The sequence below is a fragment of the Diabrotica undecimpunctata genome, chromosome 5 (assembly GCF_040954645.1).
Source record: "Diabrotica undecimpunctata isolate CICGRU chromosome 5, icDiaUnde3, whole genome shotgun sequence".
Lineage (NCBI taxonomy): Eukaryota > Metazoa > Arthropoda > Insecta > Coleoptera > Chrysomelidae > Diabrotica > Diabrotica undecimpunctata.
This window is the reverse complement of record NC_092807.1, coordinates 2671286-2682896: the sequence shown is the minus strand read 5'-3', so window position 1 is coordinate 2682896 and position 11611 is coordinate 2671286.

Here is an 11611-nt window from a genome sequence, read left to right as displayed (position 1 = left end):
GGCTGGGACATGTGCAGAGACAAAACGATGCAAAAACAACAAAGAAAATGTTACAATGGAAGCCCATAGGAAGGCAAAAAAGAGGAAGACCCAGAACGAGATGGTTGGATGACGTGGACGACGACCTGAAAACAATGAACATAAGACAATGGAGAAGAAGGGCACAAGAGAGATCCGAATGGAAGGACATAGCCAGACAGGCAAAGACCCATCCAGGGTTATGATGCCAAAAGAAGAAGAAGAAGATTGTCACGGGCTATTTTAATTTTATATAGAGATGATTCAGAATTCAAAAGACACTCCAATTCTCTATTATATAGCAATAAATTTGATGGTTTCTTCATCGTCTTAACGAAACATTTTTTAAATTAACAAGTTTACAAATCAAACGATTCATTTTTATCACCAACAGAACAAATCTGATAATTCTCTGCTAGCTGCTGGCATGCCCGTAACGGTAGCGCGCGTTTACACATGCCAGTGATACTCCCCACGCATGCGCCTTGCATCTCACAGCATCCTACTAGCAAGAAAAATCAAATTCTTTGCGATTAGCTAACATGTCAGGAACTATCATGCCAGTTAACGTACTTTTCGGGACAGTAGCTGGAGCTTGCTAGGTACTGATATGCCACTGTGCTAGTAACAGGCATATGCACTCCGGCTATAATGTGGTAATGACTAATGTGATAATAACAAAAACAATATACAAGTTTCTACTACGAAGAAATTTAAGCTTAAAGAATTAACTATCCAAAGGCTGCACGCGATTGGTCGTATGCCCAGGCAATTGTAGCAATATTATAAAGTGCTCTCTAGCACGTAAAATTGCTTCAAGATTCTTGGAGTACGATCCTCTACAAAAATAACTTTTTTTTTACTGTTGGGTTTACAGAATCAATAGAATGCTGGAGCCATTTTACAAAAGCGATCAGTAGTCATGTAGCCTGTACAGTACAGAAACCTGTTGTTTACACCCATCATTTTATCAACAATTTTGCAGAAGGTCAAAAAAGACTTAAACATTCCTTTTATTGAATCCTTTTGCGCGCATCATGGACGTTGCTTGAGTTTTTCTCAGTGAGATTATGTCCTTATAACGAACTTCGAAAGCATAAAACCACTTCTTTCCTGCCATTTGAGATTATTTATTAAAATTATGTGGTATTTGATTTTTCTCGATTATTTGAAATGCAAGCCGTCAAACATCACTGATCGTGAGGCCAAATATCAACGTCTCCAAGTTAAAAATGTGATCAACTAGCTCCTTCTCCACAGCTGTTGGTAACACACTGCCTCGGCCAGAAGCTTTCATTTCTTCATTTGCCTTGACATTGATCCCAGTAGGCTTAGGGACTCCATATTCAGCGTTCATTTAATCTCATGTCTCCATTATGAAATGTGTGAAGAGCCCGGCTCATGTCCACATTCCAAGTTCCATCTTTTCCTTTGGGCATATAAAACACACACGGACGGTGTCAGTACAATATAAGGAACTAGGCGTGTTACAATATGGGAAACTTGTACTTTATATAAATAAATTACGATTCCTAACCTAAAAATGGTCCGGCAAAGGAAACTCAGTTTTATACACCTAAATAGATCCAACTCTAGGTAGTAACTAGTTCCACTAAAAGGCATAAGAGTGCTCTGGCTTTCTCATAAAGGATAAATAGAGCAGTGGTACAATATTGGCGCCGGTACAATGTTGGCTACTTTCCCCTATATAGCGATAGTAGACTATGGAAAAATAAAAAATAGAATTGAAATGAAATTAAACTAGTCACAAAGAATCTGTATAAATGATTTTAAAGTAAGTATTAAAAAAAAAGATTAATAAAGATATTTTGTAGAATGATCCAAAAATAACATTTTCCTCGATTAATTTCCTAATCAGTGATCCGCAATTCTAATGAAATTACCAGGAAAACAAGTAAGTAATTTTGTTATAATTTCATCACATTAAATAATTAATTAAATAAACATTGATTGAAGTCAAAGTCGTTGTTGGATCAACGATAATTAGATTGCAAAAATTGCGTTGTTTATATATTGTTAAATATTAATTTTATCTTTATTTAATAATATTACACCAATTAATTTTTGAATTATTGTACTGTTTCGTTTCAATGTCGCAACGTAATGGATGTTTCCAATGTTTTGGCAACGATTAAGACTAAATTGTTTATGTAAATTGATAAAGGTTGTGGGTTAATCGTTATAGATTCCTTTTTGAATTATAAATACGTAGTCCAATGTTTAGATCTCTGTTTCTACAGATCGCAGCAACTACATATCTTAGTATCTAAGCCAAAACTAAATGCAACCAAGCGTTAGATAGATACTGACCAAGAATGGATACAAATAGAGAAGATAATAACGAAAGAAAAAGGAAAGAAAAAAAAACATACTAGGAAAAATAAACAAAGCAAATAGTAAAGATTGGTTTAATACAGAATGTAAAAGAGAAGAGCTAAAAGGGAATTAGAAGCTAAAATACAAATGAATATACTAAATACAACAGAAACGAGGAAGAGTTATAAAGCAGCAAAGAAAAAATCAAAACAGATCTGCAGAAAAAAGAAACGAAAATACTGAGAAATGAAGTTAAAAAATATGGAAAATCATATATCATAAACGAAGAGATTAAGAATTTTTACCAAGAGGTCAATAAAGCTATTGGTACCGAACTGGAGCAAAACAAATAAATGAACCATTAGATCAGGAGATAGAAGAAATAATAAAGCAGATGAAAAATAAAGTCCAGAAGAGTCCAGAAGAAAACGACATCACAGCAGAAATATTTAAGAAGGTGGACAGCTATGACTCAAACGACTAATTAACGTAATAAAAAGAATTTAGAAATATGAGAAAACCCCTTTCTTTAAAAAGAGGATCTAACTGTAGGACAGATCACTACTTTCTTTTAGCCAATATTTTGTGCCCCTTTAAACAATACTACACACAGAACACCGAAAGTGAGAGAAACTATACTACACAGTACAAAACGAAGAGATATAAATTACACCTTTTATTCCAACCAAGTATTAAACATCTTTTTCAATCTAGATTAGAAAAGGAACTAAATGAGATGGAAAGAAATATGGATGTAGAACAAGAATACAACAACCTCAAAACGATAATAAAAAAAATTGCTTATGAAGTATTAGGAACAGAGGACCACGATAAAAAACACCACGAACCACCATGGATGACATAAAAAAAAACAAAATATATAAGAAATGGGTAACAAATAAAACATCTAGCAATATATCAAAGGAAAAACGGAGAAGTACGCAATCAAATAAAAGAAGCAAAAAACAAACAAAAATATGTCCAAGTTGAAAATTTAATTAGTGGTTCTCAGACTACGGAAGCATGGGGAACTATCACTACTCTAAAGGGAAACACCTATAACTCCTTAAGCAACTTAATTCCTATAGAAAAGTGGGAAAATCACTATAAAAATTTACTCCAAGAGTCCAGATTGGAATATATGGGAGTGGAATACAGTATGGAGAGACAAACAAATAGTTACATTAATACTTCTAACAACGAGGTCCGTACTGCGTTAATTAAAATGAAAAATGGGCGATCTCTAGGACCTGGCAATATAGCTGTACACTTACTTAAAGCAGGAGGTCCAGTTCTAATAAAACGAATAACTTTTCTAATGAATCAATGCTGCCATTAAATTAAAGTACCATCTGAATGGAAAACCACTAACTGCTACAGAGGATTAAGTGTTATACCTAATTTCAGGAGATTGTTGGGAAAGATAATAAATGGAAAAATATAAGATGATGTAGGACATCTAATTAGCTCAAGATTTTTATGATGTAGAATTTATGATAAAGCGTCTATACAGAGAATATGTAAAATGGGAGTTACAAGTCAGCATAAAGAAAACAGAATATTTAGTTATCAATTCAGATGCAAGGTTTGAAGTGTTGATATACGAGGACGTGTAAATTAAACAAGTGAAAAAATTTAAATATTTAGGTGCACTCACTGATAAGAACAGCTTGGGAGAAACCGAAATTAAACACGAATTAATCAGGGAAAATTGTAGGATGTCTGAACTCCTTATGGTGGGATCGCAACATTTCTAAAAGGAACAAAAAAACAATAGGGCAAACCATGGTTGAATCAGTTCTTTGTTATGACTCTGAAGTATAAACAATTAATGCAGACCTGAAGAGAAGACTGTTGAAATGGATTATTTGAGAAGTGCTAGAACATCAAGGCTAGAAAGAAAGGCCAACGAATCTATAAGAAATAACATGAATGCTATAGAAATGGTCATTTATAGAATAAAAACAAAAGGTATGAAAAGTTTTGGACACCTATAAGGTGTAAAAGGGTTTGGACACCTATTGAGAATTCCTGACGAACGTTGGCCCCAAAAGCTTCACAGATGGAAGCCCCCTGGAAGAAGAAAAAGAGAGAAGATAGAAAATGGCACAAGGCTGAAAAATGCATCCATATTCCCGGTCTACAAAAAGGAAGATAAAAGCCTATACCATCATAGAGGAATTCCTCTATTAGAGTAACATATAAGATATTGGATTTATTAATAAGAAACCGACTAACAGACTATAAATCCAAAATATAGGCGAATATCAGGGGTTTAGAAGAACCAGATCTACAATTGATCATATTTTCACGATGAAACAAATATTGCATAACAGCTACGAACAAAATATAGATTTGGACATCTTCTTTATAGACTTTAAGCAGGCGTGCGACCCAATCGACAGTTTAAAACTATACGAGACGATGCATATGTTAAAAACACGTACAAATTATTAAGTTAGTGGAAATTACCTTCAAAAAAACATCAAATAAAGTGATCCTGAAAGGAAGTTTATCAAAGTCTCTTAGAGTAAAGGAGGGATTAAGACAAGGAGATCTACTGTCCATAACGTTATTTAACATTATCTTAGAAGTTAACCGACGCCAAAGATATATGGAGGAACAAACGACATCGTAAAAAGTAAAAACACACAAAAGACGTTGGATGGAACATGTTTATAAGATGACCACAAACAGACATGCAAAAAAATATAAAAAGGAGAAACGGGCGAAATGCGCCGAAAAGGAGGACCAAAAAAAGAAATAGTTAGAAAAAACCGATGTGAGAAGACTAAGAATCCTGGACTGAGAAAAAAGGTGAAAAACAGAAATGAATGAAAAAATAGTAAAGAAAATAGAAACCATGGTCCAAGCTTGAATTTTTGTTTTGAAGATCTTTAACATTTCTTATTCTGTAAACGTTCTGTATCAGTGAGAGTGATAGTTTCTGCTGCGTATCTTATTGTGTTCGTACCCGGTAGTTCCCTGATTTTCTTATAAATAATAATATTATCATTGTTTGCTACTTATTGCTCTATCTTGTCACATCTTTTTTCGTACAATTTTTCCTTTGGTTCTCTTTTTTATATCTTTTTTTTTCGTTTGTATAATTTCATGTATTTCTGTTCCTGTTTTTTTATTTGTTTCAGTATAATTTGTTATTTGTTGGGCATTTATTTTTGAGTAGAATTTGGTCACAGGGATTATTTCTATATGTAGAACCTTAGATTACTGAGTACAGATCAGTGAAGATTTCTTAGAGTTTTGCATCGACAACTCACGCCGACTACAAGGTCCATTTCCAACCTTAAACCAACTTTTTCTATATATACATTTTAATAAATTATATTAAATAAATAATAATATTATGCCCTCCTTATATTTAATAAACAATTTGGAAATATCTCAAAACTACCTCTCACAGATAAATATCCCACCACATTTTCGAATCGACGTACCCGTAGCTCGATCCTGCTAATTTTTGATGTGAAACTATTAGTCAAAAATGTCAATTATGCAAAGCAGATGGCCTTAATGACCAAAAAATTTCTTCGTCTGCTCCAAGTGTTAAGTACTGGAGAGGATAATGGCAGGCGCTTCGTTAATTATACCATATTTCAGAATTGAAAATTGGCCGAACGAATCTTCGACCTCAAATTAATTTGTCGTTTCCTGTACTAACGAGCAATGTATACGTGATACGCCATTAGTCACTGCTAAGGGCGTTTTTCCTTTAAGAGTTACCAGAGAAAAGGTGTCTTTTTAGAAGACTAAATATATTTGATAATTGTTGGATTTGACCAGGTAGTTATTGTGAATTTAGTACTTGTATGATATTAAAGTACTTATTACATTATTATGTGGCGTGAAATACACAGTGCATATCTAATATCTAACAAAGTCTCTGTTTTTAATATACTATTCATGCTCATTGTTCTTGAAGTTTCTCTCAGATAAAGTTTGTTGCATTTCCTTGGTATTTTATAAATAAAAATCAAAAAATAAACTAAAATATTTACCCAAGATACGATGGCAAGATCAAGTTGAAAGACATTTAATAACACTGAAAATAAGGAACTGGACACGGACACTATTGAAAAGAGCAGCTTGGAGGAAATTTGTCAATAAGGTCAGAAATTATCAGGACCTGCAAGCAAATGTATATATATATATATTTTAGGCGGTACGTCCTTCCGGTAGGGATCTATGGAGGAGTATCACCGAGCCGCAAGCCCTTATCTCTTGCCGTACTGCTCCACCATAGGCCGATCAGACACCAGCATATTCTAGTCTAAGCCGCAGATTCATTTAGAACTTTAAACTGCTGCATTGGCCTTTTTATTTTCTGTACACCGAGCTGGGGATCGAACTCACATCCACTGAACTACTCGCAATGAAGCGAATGCCGTCCGACCGCCCAGCACGCTTGGCTATCTCACCGAATGGAAAAACCAGTGAACTGATCCACCACGGCAAATTGATCTGAAAATTCCTTAAACAAGATACAATTTCTTTAGAAACGTATAGCTTGGAAATTAAACAAAAATAGAGATATCAGCTCTTGAATGTATCTGTAAAATATATTCTAAAATTATGAACAGTAGATTAAAAAATAATACGAAAGCCATTACAGACAAAGAATACTGCAGTCCTTAAATTCACGTCTATTTTCTTTTCTTGTCACAAAATATTTGGACAGTTTTGTTGATTTTATGTGCCGGCTTTTGGAGTATACATTAATCTGGCTAATATAAAGATTTGTCATATACAGATACCAAAACTGATGATGCATACATAGTTTTATAAAAAATAATAAATTATATTATGTACTATATTAAAAAATAAATGTTCAAAGAGCCTTTTAAAGGTTTTTCCGGTTAAGAATAAAAATGTTCGATTTTAATATGCCACTGTAAAATTTACCTTGTGTGTGTATTAATGATATATTACGAGTTATGGTAATAGAAATATTAATTTTATGTTGTAAACAGTAAAATATTTAATTTGCCATTATTTTAAATGTCACGAAATCCATAAAATGATATGTTAAATATTTTAATTACTCTAATAATGTAAACAATTTGAAGTTTATTGTTGAATAACTAAAGCTGCAAAGATAAATGGAGCGAAATGGCAATCATCGTCATCGCTTTAGCGTATTAACCTACTCTGAGGTGAATTACGAACATTAACAGCCAATGGGATCACTCCAGTGAAATAAAACAACGCATAGGAAAAGCGAGATCGACATTCATAATGATGAAGTCTCTTTTCAGAAGTCACGATTTACCACTTGCTACCAAAATCTCTCTCATTAGATGCTATGTATTTTCTACGTTATTATACGGAGTAGAGGCCTGGACACTTTTCGAAGCTTCTTTAAGAAAACTCGAGGCATTCGAGATGTGGTGTTACAGACGTATTTTAAGAATTTCATGGGTGGATCGTGTGACTAATGTTGAGATCCTACGTAGAATAGGCAAGGAATGCGAGATTATTACTACCATCAAAGAGGGCAAACTAGAATATCTTAGCCATGTTATGAGGAATGAACAGAGATACGGCTTGTTACAACTAATTCTTCAGGGCAAGGTATTTGGAAAGAGAGGACCAGGGAGAAGAAGAATATCTTGGCTTCAAAACCTGAGAAAGTTGTTTAATACATCGACAACCAGAGTATTCAGAATAGCAGCAAGCAAAGTTAGGATAGCCATGTTGATCGCCAACATCCGGAACGGATAGGCATCGTAAGAAGAAGAGGTGAATTAGTCCTTTTTCTATGGTTTGGATATAATTTATTGTGTATCTCGGCTGATTTCATTATGTGTCTCCATTAATTACTTCCTCATTTCTCTTTCTCTTGTTGTATCTTTATAATTTTTATGTCATTTTCCATGTCATAAATGACAAGAGTATTAAAAAAGACAGTAACCCTACATTAACAAACAAATTGATGAATTGGGCAAGGTTCAAGATATGCCTTAAAGAAAAATAAATTCAAGAGTTCCACTACACAGAGCAATCAGATAAAGAAGCAGAATGGGAAAACACACCTACACTGAAACCTTGTTAAAAAGAAACACTTATAAAAAGGAAGTAAGTAACAGGATAATTGAGAAAATAAAGCTGAGAAGAATTTGGCAACAAACAAGGACTCCACAAAATAAGACTAAACTAAATCGTGCAAGTTAACAACTCAAAAGGACAGGAGTTGACAGATGACGGTAACACTGATTATTCTTTATGGAAAGCTACTAAAAGACAAACAAAACCTATTATTCACTCTCCGTCTGTTAAAATAGAAAATGGAAACTGGGCCATAAGTAGTGCACAAAAAGCAGAGCTATTTGCTACATATCTGAAAAATACATTCAAACTAAATGCATGTCGAGAGAGAATAAAGAAAAATGGGAGAAACCTGTTCAATTAGGGGAAGAAATTCGACTGACTACTAATTACGGGTGAGCTGCTGAAAAATCTTCTCCAAAAAGCTATCGTAAAACTGACAAACCCTGTAAATCCGCATTCAGATTGAAATATGTACAAATAATATGTAAAAAATGGCCAAAGGCATTATGATGCCTAAACCAAGCAAACCATTACATGATGTTTCACCAAACAGACCGATATCTCTGCTCCCTGTCATATCCATATCGAAATCTTTTGAGAAACTTCTCTCTGAGAATTAAACCAATTATTGAAGCAAGAAAACTGATTGCGACACATCTATTCGTGTTTAGGAATAAGCACTCAACAATCGACCAGATGTAGAGAATCATAAATATTATCGAAAGATCGCCGGAAGAAAAGAAAGTATGTTTAACTGTCTTCCTTGAGAGAGGAAGAGAGAGAAAATATATCTTCTGTCTCTCTCTTACTCATTATCTTACATATGTAATGATTTCACAGATTCACTCCCATACAAATTTCCAACGTGGAGCGCGCGTATAGAAGTATAACTTCAAAAATCCATGTCGTCTTATCATCTTGTTCTTGATCTGAATTGTCAATATGAATGAGTCAGATAAAATTAAATTATTAGAAGAATCTTTCACCAAAAAACAAAAAACAAATTTCGTTCAATTTATTAATGTTTGTATTTTGATAACGATTTCCGAAGTGGAAATCGAAACATCAAATAAACGTATTTTCAACTGAAATTGAGCTTTATCATCATCATTGGTGCTACAGCCCTATAAAAGAGCCTCGACCTTCCCAAGTCTATTACGCCAGTCAGTTCTATCCATTGCCAACTATTGCCAGTTTGCTGCGCCTATCTGTCTACTATCCTCATCTACACCATCCCTCCATCTGAGTTTTGGCCTACCCCTACTTCTTCTTCTCACAGGTTGTGACATAAGGATTGTTCTAGGAGGGTTGTTCTGCTGTGATCTTGCCAGATGTCCTGTACATCTTAGTCTTTCTATTTTCATAAAGGATACTTTACTTTACTTTACCACCAAATATATGTTTATATCTGTGATATATCTCGTAGTTGTACCTCCTTCTCCAAACACCATTTTCACAGATGCCACCGAATATTCTTCGCAGGATCCTTCGTTTAAATATAACCAGGAGATTTTCATCTGCCTTGGAATTGGTCCATGTGTCCGACCCATATGTCAACACTGGTTGTATAAGGGTTTTGTATATAGTTATTTTTGTTTTTTTGGCTTAAGTTTTTGCTTCTCATATGTATACTCAGTCCAAAATAGCATTTGTTTGTTAGGATTATTCTTCGCTTGATTTTTTTCGTCATGACGTTCTCCTTGGTGATCAGGGAGCCTAAGTATGTGAATTTGTCTACCACTTCAAAGGTAGAGTTATTGGTAGAGATATTAATCAACCGTGATTTGGTGGTCGATGTTTCTGGCTCTATTGTTGGGTGTTGATGCCATTATCTTAGTTTTCTCCTCATTTACTTGCAGGCCCATGTTTTTTGAAGCTTTTGACAAGGTGGTATACATTTCTCCTAGGTTTCGTGTTGTGCGGGCAACTAGGTCAACATCATCTGCATATGCCAAAATTTGGGATTATTTATTAAAAATGTTTTCTCTGTTGTCTATTTGGGCATCCCTAGCCGCCTTTTCCAGAGCTATGTTGAAGAAGACACGCCAGCGCATCTCCCTGTCGCAGCCCAACATGAGTTTCAAATGCCTGTGATTGTTCGCCCTGTATTTCGACTTTGCAAACAACTTTACGCATTGTAGCCTTAACCAATCTTATAAGTTTATCGGGGATGTGGAATTCATCCATGGCTTCATACAATTTATTTCTTAGGACACTATCATAGGCCGATTTAAAATCTACGAAAAGATGGTATGTGTCGATATTGAATTCATTAGTTTTTTCCAGTATTTGCCTTAGCACAAAGATCTGGTCTGTTGTTGATCGACCAGGCCCAAAAATTAAGCTTAATTCTGATTAAAGATAGTAAATTGCATTAAAATGCCACAAGAAGATAGCTTCAGAACAATACACGTTCTGTGTTACATCTCTTCTACATCTTAATCAATTGCTGTTAAAAAACATATTTTAGATATATACAAGGAAAAAGCCGGGAAGGATAAAATAAGAAGGACGAGTTCGATGAAAATGACTAGATACAATTTAAGAACTAGGCAAAAAAATGAAGAAAGCATTCAATAAACGATAAAGAGAAGTTGGATGTAGATAATTTCTTTATGTGCCGTATAATTGTTTTACTAGACTTACGGCAAAAATATATTATTCATACGAATCAAACATTGAACATTTTGCTATAAAAGAATCAAATAATAAAAAATGTGTTCATTTCACTAACATCTACGAGTATTTCCAATTTACCTCCTAACACTTCTTCATTGTCTAGGTCGTAAATCATGAAATCCTCTATCTCGAATACAATCGACAAGAAAACTAACAGGATTAAAATATGCCAACATAAACATACAATACTAATCTTCATAGTCAAAGTGTTAAAAAGGATTATAGTATTAGCAATGTAAAACCAATTTCAATCTCCAAAATACACTACAGATGGTTCTTGGAATGTTTATTATACATTCGTTGGTTCGGGTTTAAATCTATTGACTTTGACGTTAATAATTACATGGCTAAAAAAATTGAAAGCGTGGCCTTTATGTCACACAGCAAGTGAAATAACAATTGTTTGTCAGTTTGGTTTTATATTTTATGTTCTGAGAAATCCGTTATATTATTAAACAACTCAATTATTTGCTCTGCGTGCAGGTCTGGACTCAACAAACAGGCGATC